The 9470-nt window shown below is 38.8% G+C and overlaps 1 protein-coding gene across 1 annotated transcript in view; it reads left to right on the forward strand.

Annotated features, from left to right (window-relative positions):
• The first annotated feature begins 1586 nt into the window (after positions 1-1586).
• Positions 1587-9470, forward strand: part of LOC138952932 (uncharacterized) — a 23727-nt gene continuing 15843 nt past the window's right edge. The window contains exon 1 of the mRNA XM_070324685.1: positions 1587-1774. The gene's annotated coding sequence lies outside the window, so the exon portion shown is untranslated. The remainder of the gene's footprint in view (positions 1775-9470) is intronic.

Raw genomic sequence — 9470 nt, forward strand, 5'->3', positions numbered from 1 at the left:
GTTTTTGGAATCAGAAAATGATGAAGAATAAGATAAACGTAAATTTGGATCGTTTTAAAAAAATTGTTTTTTTTCACAATTTTCAGATTTTTAATGACCAAAGTCATTAATTAATTTTTAAGCCACCAAGCTGAAATGCAATACCGAAGTCCGGCCTTTGTCGAAGATTCCTGGGCCAAAATTTCAATCAATTTGATTGAAAAATGAGGGTGTGACAGTGCCGTCTCAGCTTTTACAAAAAGCCGGATATGACGTCATCAAAGGTATTTATCGAAAAAAGAAAAAAAATGTCCGGGGATATCATTCCCAGGAACTCTCATGTCAAATTTCATAAAGATCGGTACACACACACAGACAGACAGACACACACACACACACATACACCACAACCCTCGTCTCGATCCCCCCCTCTACGTTAAAACATTTAGTCAAAAATTGACTAAATGTAAAAACAGAATCCGTTAGTCGCCTCTTACGACATGCTGGGGAGCATCGGGTAAATTCTTCCCCTTAACCCGCGGTTTTTGTTTGTTTGTTTGTTTGTTTGTTGATTTGTCCAAGGGGAGAAATGTTCTTATATATCCAAGGTAAAAACCTGGCCAGATCTGAGATGGTGAGCCGAACCGTTTACACGGGAAAGACTGTGCCTTTGAGTAAGAAATAGTTCATGCGATTTGATACCCCCCAAAAGTGTCAAGTCTTTAACCTAGTCCTTGCAGAATCTAATAATTTTGTTTATCTCATGGGATATAAAGTTCCCTTCCCGCTGATGGCTGGTACGACAATAAATCCATGTCTGCACAGAGCGTAAGAATCTGAATGACTTCACTCTCGGCAACGCCTCAAGTTTTCCAAATGTTATTTGGCTTTTGGGACAGACAAATAGTACCACACATCAGAGAGGCGTTAACACTGTAAAACACGATGTCTGCAAGCTACCTCTTCCTGCACAAGCAGGGTCTACATGTACGTATGACAACACTACACTCAACCGTTTTCTCAGATATATCCTGTTCACGTTGAATAGAAAAATGCGTGACCATTTCTGCGAAAAACATTCACCAAGGGCAAAATTATCATTATGTGCATTCCAACACTGTTTTACATTCCTTTTCATCTGTTTTACAATGTGCTATCACTGATACTTCCTAGAACTTTTAGAAATTCAGCTTGAAGTTAGTGGACACAGGCTAAAGTTTGTTTTACATTTTGGCCCAACTTTGACCTTACGTTTCTCCAGTCAGAGGCTTCAGTCAACAATGCCCAAAGTTGCAGAAAGGGACACAAGTATAGACATCTTAATTGTTAGGAATATATATGTATGGAGCAATGGTTGTCAGATGTTTTTTCTCCGCCCCACCCTATATACTCCACAGACCACCCACCTCCTACCATCTACCAACTTCACCACCACCACCACCCCCACCATCAACCCCCGCACACATAGCATCAATCCAATCGTGCGCGCGCTGCCCTCCGATGCCTTCAAACCAAAGCCCGGCTGGTGACTCTCGTGGAACTTTATCTGTCCAATACCTGGCGGTTCCAGAAACAGGAGTAAGCTGATATATAAGCCTCGCCCTGTCTGTCCCTCCCTCTCTCTATCTCTTTCTCATTCTCTGCGACTGTGTCCGGCTGGGTCTCTCTCAGTGTCACTCCCTCGCTGCTCGAAGTTCACGTGCGCGTTGTTTTGCCTGCACAGTCCAGTTTGTCTGTCAGTCTCCCTTGATCTGTGAACTCTGCTCGACCGCTGCTTGCGTTTGCTGCTACACGTGTGAGTAGAAACTTACGTGTTCTAAATAATTTTATTTATTTTTAGTAATATGTCATGGTTGTGCGTTTAAAAACAAAATTCAGTGTATGTTCCTTTGGAGTTTTTTTGTTGTTGTATTGTTGTTGTTTATTTGGAGTGTTTATTGTTCTAAACTTGTGTGATATTGTTCAGTTTTGTTTGCCTAAGGATGGAATATAAAATGCAGAAAAAGTTTGGATTCTGTTCATTGTGTTCCCTCATTTCTTTCCTCCTTCAATTTTGGACCCTGTTTTTACATTTAGTCAAGTTTTGACTAAATGTTTTAACATAGAGGGGGGGAATCGAGACGAGGGTCGTGGTGTATGTGCGTGTGTCTGTCTGTGTGTGTGTGTAGAGCGATTCAGACTAAACTACTGGACCGATCTTTATGAAATTTGACATGAGAGTTCCTGGGTATGAAATCCCCGAACGTTTTTTTCATTTTTTTGATAAATGTCTTTGATGACGTCATATCCGGCTTTTCGTGAAAGTTGAGGCGGCACTGTCACGCCCTCATTTTTCAACCAAATTGGTTGAAATTTTGGTCAAGTAATCTTCGATGAAGCCCGGACTTCGGTATTGGCTTAAAAATTAATTAATGACTTTGGTCTTTAAAAATCTGAAAATTTAAAAAAAAATAAAAAAAATATAAAACGATCCAAATTTACGTTCATCTTATTCTCCATCATTTGCTGATTCCAAAAACATATAAATATGTTATATTCGGATTAAAAACAAGCTCTGAAAATTAAATATATAAAAATTATTATCAAAATTAAATTGTCCAAATCAATTTAAAAACACTTTCATCTTATTCCTTGTCGGTTCCTGATTCCAAAAACATATAGATATGATATGTTTGGATTAAAAACACGCTCAGAAAGTTAAAACAAAGAGAGGTACAGAAAAGCGTGCTATCCTTCTTAGCGCAACTACTACCCCGCTCTTCTTGTCAATTTCACTGCCTTTGCCATGAGCGGTGGACTGACGATGCTACGAGTATACGGTCTTGCTGAAAAATGGCATTGCGTTCAGTTTCATTCTGTGAGTTCGACAGCTACTTGACTAAATATTGTATTTTCGCCTTACGCGACTTGTTTTCTTTCTATTTCTCTTTTGTCTCAGTCAAACATTTCACAGATGCAATTACCGTCACGTTGGAGTCGCTGGTAATTTACGAGACTATTAGGACACCGATTCTTCTCCGCCAAAGTCAGTTAAATTTATCAACACCAATGTGTCCCTGCGGAGAATACCTAAATAGACGCTGCAAGTTGAATGGAATGGAGCGCGCTGTCGTTAGTTTTTGATGTTAAATGAATACTTTCTCGAGAATCGGAATGACTCAAACTTAGTATACAGCAGGCGAGGAACACATGAAATACACCTACCATCCCGTGGACATTATTGTTCTTATCTCATGTGCAAGCCTGGCCGGATCTTTCGTCATTTAAAGGATAGCCTGCGGCCTAATGTCTAAATAAACAGAGGTGCTTCGAGAAATTAACGTTAGATTCAAGGATAAACAGTAGCGAATCCTACATTTCTTCACTGTATGCTTCTTTGAAAAAAAAAGAATCCCTGCCAGCACATCCTTGAAATGGAAAACAAAAGGCACAACTGTTTCCAATCTTCTCTCTTTCTTTCTTTCTGTTTAGATTTTAGTTACGCTTGTGATTACTATGTCTCTGTCTCTATCTATGTCATTGTCTCTGCCTCTGCTAGCCGGTCCCCCTCCCCCTTCCCTTCTAATGTCTACCGGCTTCAAGTTATGCCGCTAATATTTCCAGCTGGTTCGACAACCGTGTGAACTGTTATACATTTATTTCCCATGGCGAAATCGCAAGAAACTCGGTGGAAGCGCATTATTTAGCGAATCAACCTGCATCACGAAAAGACACAGACACACACAGGGACACACACATACACAAGGACACACACACATACACCGGGACACTCACATAGGCAAGGACACACACACACACACACACACACACACACACACACACACACACATTCGCTCCATTCTCCAACGTCTCTGCAAATCACAGACATCACTAGACTCTGCGAGGGCAATTTGTATCTAATCACCAGTCTTTTGACCCCGTCTGATTCGCGGAACAACATATGATCCTGGAAATCCAGCTGCATAAATTCAATTTACAAAGACGCGATTATCCCTTGCGATTTCAAATCAAGTTACTTAGTCTGCGTACGAAATCCCAGTACGATTCGATCAAGGGAGAGGCTTTGACAATTCATACATTATGAAATCCCAAGACAGTGAATTTCATTTCCAGAAATAGTTTGATGGTTTTGTACTCCTGCCTCACCTTCTTTTATGTACTCTTCATGCTTTCATCAAAGCTGTATCTGCTCGGATTTTACTGCACAAAGTTTTCCTCTGATTGGGGTTTAAACAAAATCAGAGGCAAACATACTGGTAAGGTTTCATAATTAAGAATTACAAACCAAGAAAGACTAGTTGTTGGGACGTTTGATCATAGACAAAATGAGTCATTCGCAATCGCAAGTGCACCGACCTGTTGGATTTTGTAATGAATGGACGTACGGATAATACAACTGGTACGCGTGCGTTTGTGAAAAAATGAAACAGAGAGAGAATACGAATACGAATACGAAAGTTTATTCAGTGTTAGGCCAGAGCCCTTTCTGAAGGGTATGCGCCCATATACAACATAATCATAGTAAAATATTGTGTTGTTTCATAAATGACCCAAATTTGTACACATCAAACAATAATACATGTGTACATAAATCATGTCACAGTAATTAATCTTTTCATTCCCTGATAAATGTATTGTGCTAATTTGGATATTTGACTGACATTTCCAGTGGACATAAGCAAAGTATAACGGTACATATACATGAATGATTATAATATTTTGGCTTTATCAATAATACTCTTAGGTCACGTTGTGCAGGACAGCAAAACATAAAGTTTTCTTCCGCCAATTTACACAGACGACACAACAAATCTTCCTCACTCCGTACACTATACCTACATCTGTGTACAGCAAGATCCGATACTCCGAACCTAAATTTAGTTAATGCACTTTTTACATAGGTGTTCATTTCCAGATCTATATACGTTTCAGTACTGCTTCCGGTCTTAAACAATCTGTATGTAGAAAATCGATCACTGCTTTGCATGTGGTCGTTCCAGTCTTGCCATCTGCAATCTATCAATCGTTGTCTAAAATATCCACCAATACTGTCCACCCCTTGGTTGTACCATACATCTGCAAACCCATGAGAGAACAAACACTTTCGAACATCCGTCGCCCATGTAATCTTGCCATTACAATCTAACTTATAGAGAACTTTGTATGCTTTACATGGAATCTTAGAATTTTCCATTCTTGTTAATTTTAGCCAATATGTAATGCACTTTACATATGAGTTTAGATATATTGGGAATCTTCCCAATTCACCATACACAAGGTCGTTTGGTGTTCTCATGTCTACATGTAGGAATCGTGTCGTGGCGAATAAGTGCAGTTTTTCTATTTCCGTACCTTTTTGGAAAGCACCATATTGCACAATCGGTTGAACTTGAGAATCAAACAATTTCGTAAACAATTTGTAAGAACTACTCTCTAACTTGTGCAACACACGAAGTATACCAAACACTGCCCGTTTACCCCTACTCATCAAATCTTGACATGAAACATTAAAACTGAGTCTCGTGGAAAAAAATATTCCTGAATACTTTTAAGCGTTAACAACAACAACTCTATCTGCACCATAATTCCCTTTTTCACAACTAGCTAAATATCCTCCTTTACAGAAAACAATAATATTAGTTTTGTTCATATCAACTTTCAACTCCAATCGAGAAGCTGTATTGTACAAATTATTCAGCTGTCTTTGCAGGCCAACAACAGTTGTGGAGAGCATTACAATGTCATCAGCAAAACGCAATATGAAAAAGTCAACAAAATCAAATGGCACACCATGCTTTCCATTTTCCATTACTTCCAAAGCTAATTCATTAATGAATAACGAAAACAACACAGGGTTACATACATCACCTTGTTTTACCCCATATGTACAATTGATTACATCAGTAAATTTAGCGCCACATCTTATTTTAGCTTTCACATCCAAATACATGCTTTTCACACAACGATGCAATTTTCCTCTAATACCGTTTTTCATAAGTACAGGCCACAAAAGTTTCCTAGAAATCGAATCGAATGCTTTCTCAAAATCAACAAATGCTTCATACAATTTTCCGTTATTTGTAAACTGTTTCTGAATGGCCGCCAGGAGTGTAAAGATATGGTCAACTGTTGAATGATCTTTTTTAAATCCATCTTGATGTTCACCAGTAATATCATTTATGCTAATCCATTCCTGCAATCTGTTATTAATTATGGAGCTATATAATTTACTGCTGACATCACACAGTGATATTCCCCTGTTGTTATTGGTGTCATTTATCTGACCTTTCTTAAACAGGCAAGATTATTGATTCCTTCCAGTTGTCCGGGTAAAAACCACTATCAAACAAGACATTAAACAACCTTACCAAAAACATCACCACACCCTCACCCGAATGCTTGAACAACTCACCAATCAGCCCATCTGGACCAGCAGACTTTCCGTTCTTCAGCTTTCTAATCTCTTCTTTCCAAATCGGTCTATCTAATACATGTTCAACAACATCCTCATCATTTCCTTCATCATTAACATCAGCATTTTCATCCACATCACCATCAACGACGTCCACTATAGCTACATGTGCGTCCTTCTCTAATACATTCTTAAAATGTTGGAACCAATCGTCTAAAGTAATGTTATGACGCTGCTGCGTTTTCCTCCGTGAAAGTTTCTTCATAGTTTCCCAAAATAGTTTCTGCGATTTTACTGAGTTACCCAAGTCAGCGAGTAGACCAGCGTTGTAGCTTTTCTTTTTCCTAACAATCAGGTATTTATATTCACGCCTAGCAATGCAATATAGATTTTTTTCAATAACATCTTTTGATTTTCTACATTTATGTAACATCTTACGGACATGACTTCTTGCTGTTTGACATTCATGGTCAAACTATTCTCTCTGTAACGACATACCACCTATTGAGATTCTTTTCTTCATGCATTCAGCTTGCTGTTTTATAACATCATTAAACTTGTTCAGTGCGGCGTTAACATCTGTCTCAATTTAAAATGAGTCATTCGCAAGTGCACACACCTGTTGGATTTTGTAATGAATGGACGTACGGATAATACAACTGGTACGCGTGCGTTCGTGAAAAATGAAACAGAGAGAGAGAGAGAGAGAGAGAGAGAGAGAGAGAGAGAGAGAGAGAGAGAGAGAGAGAGAGAGAGAGAGAGAGAGAGAGAAAGAGAGAGAGAGAGAGAGCCGCAGCGTGCAATTAAAAAACCAGATTAAAGAAGAAATATAAGAATCAATGCTTTACTGTGCCAAGTTGTTTGTGTTTTTCTGTTAATCGTCTCATTACAATCAAATCAAATCAAATCAAATCAAATCAAATCAACTTTCTTATCTCAAATCTGAGAAATTACAGTGGTGGCGCTACAATTTAATTAACATTATATTACATGTACTAAATCTAAACAACAAAGTGACTTTGGGTGCGACGAACACATTTGAAGAACAAAAGAATTCTGTACTCACTAATACACTAATACAAGGACAGCACATACAATACCAAGTCAAATGTTCGCTTATGGAAGCTTCTTCGGGACAAACAAACACAAAGGGAAACAACAAGCAAAAAGCAACGTGGAACTGAAAAGGTATGAAAAGAAGATGGAGGGGAAACAAAACTGTACTAACTAATACGATTCATATCAAACACCTCACTGAATACAAATACTCTCGCAGTAAGGATGTAAAAGATTCATTTACATAACGAAACAACAAAACAAAACAAAACGTTTGTATATCTTTCCGCTAAAAAGACCACCAGAGGTCAATGAACTAGTGAATGTTCTGTTTTTCAGTGAATAAAAATTCCAATAACTAACGTTTCTTGTTTTTTGTTTTGTTTTGTAGTGTTTTGGATATTTTTATATATTTGATTGGGACCATTACGTATTCCGCGCCCACCCACTCGATTGCGCTATCATCAATGTGATTATGTTATTGTTCTCTTTTTTCTATGTTTTGATTCTCTCACTGAAGAATGTTGACAATTTAAAAGAAAAAGGGAACTTTATGGAACGTCTAATTAATTCAATAACCACTACAACAAAATAGCCGTAACGTTGGCAATCTTTCTTGCGCGGCGTTTGTGAGAAATGTGACCTTCAAAGTCTCGGAGACCTTTGCTATGCTGCAATTAAGAGGCACTTGCCATGATTTACTCCAAAATACTTTGTAACTATGCTAATCAAACAGATACGATATAATCCGCCATTCAGGAACGTTTTCCGGCGAATTCGACTTTAACGACACAGTTCGTCCTTATCAAATATTAACCCCTGACGTGACTGCTTGTTGCAGTAAGTTGGGACTTTTATAAATTAATTTCTTTAAAAAAAAGAGACGGATGGCTTTTTAAGAATTTTTTTCATCGGGTTGTTCAATTTGAGTAAGTGACCAAGTAAAGAGATGGTCTTGTTTAATGTAGTAAGGCGTCCGCCCCGTGATCGGGAGGTCGTGGGTTCGAACCCCGGCCGGGTCATACCTAAGACTTTAAAATTGGCAATCTAGTGGCTGCTCCGCCTGGCGTCTGGCATTATGGGGTTAGTGCTAGGACTGGTTGGTCCGGTGTCAGAATAATGTGACTGGGTGAGACATGAAGCCTGTGCTGCGACTTGTCTTGTGTGTGGCGCACGTTATATATGTCAAAGCAGCACCGCCCTGATATGGCCCTTCGTGGTCGGCTGGGCGTTAAGCAAACAAAACAACAATGTAAACGCCTGGACAGATGGTGAGCCGAACTGTTTACACGGGAAGGGCGGTGCCTTTAAGAAAGAGACAATGACTTGACTGCAATGTATACGCATCTTCAATGATTTACTCGAAAGTACCCCGTAACTATGCTACTTAGTAGACGAATTTCGAAAATAACTCTGTCGGGTTTGTATGGGTTGTGAAAGAGTGAATACCCTTGCTTTTTACTTGGACAAACAACAGAGGGGCCAATCACTAGCGCGGGGTGTGTCGGAAACACGTGGACAGGAGCACGTGTGACTTTATTTGTCAGAGGAAAAAGCAAAGGTATGCACTTGTTCAAAATTAACCCATACAAACGTAAACCCGACGGAGTTATTTCCGAAAATCGTCTATTGATTCGATGCGGAGATTGAAACGGCTTTGTTGTGTAAACTCTTCTGTGTTGGAGTTCCGAGTCAGTACATCGGCATACTTTATTGGGTATATCAGCACAAGTACAATGCTTTAAGATTTTTTAGTAAATGCTAATTCGTTATAAAGAAATAAGTATATGAACACCGAAGTAATGTTTGGAATTGGCGGTGTACGTTATATGCAGAATGTGGTTTTATTCCAAAACGGGGTTGCAACCAGGACATTTTCTGTACATTTCTAGCTTTGTTAGTTTGTTTCTTTGTTGTTGTTTTTTGTAATATTTGTTTGTTTGTTCGTGAGTATAATGAGGAATAGCTTTATTATAGTGTTCCTCTACATATTTCTAGCCCACAGCGATCCATTATCGGATGC

This window comes from Littorina saxatilis, linkage group LG17 (genome assembly GCF_037325665.1).
Source record: "Littorina saxatilis isolate snail1 linkage group LG17, US_GU_Lsax_2.0, whole genome shotgun sequence".
In the NCBI taxonomy this organism is placed as follows: domain Eukaryota; kingdom Metazoa; phylum Mollusca; class Gastropoda; order Littorinimorpha; family Littorinidae; genus Littorina; species Littorina saxatilis.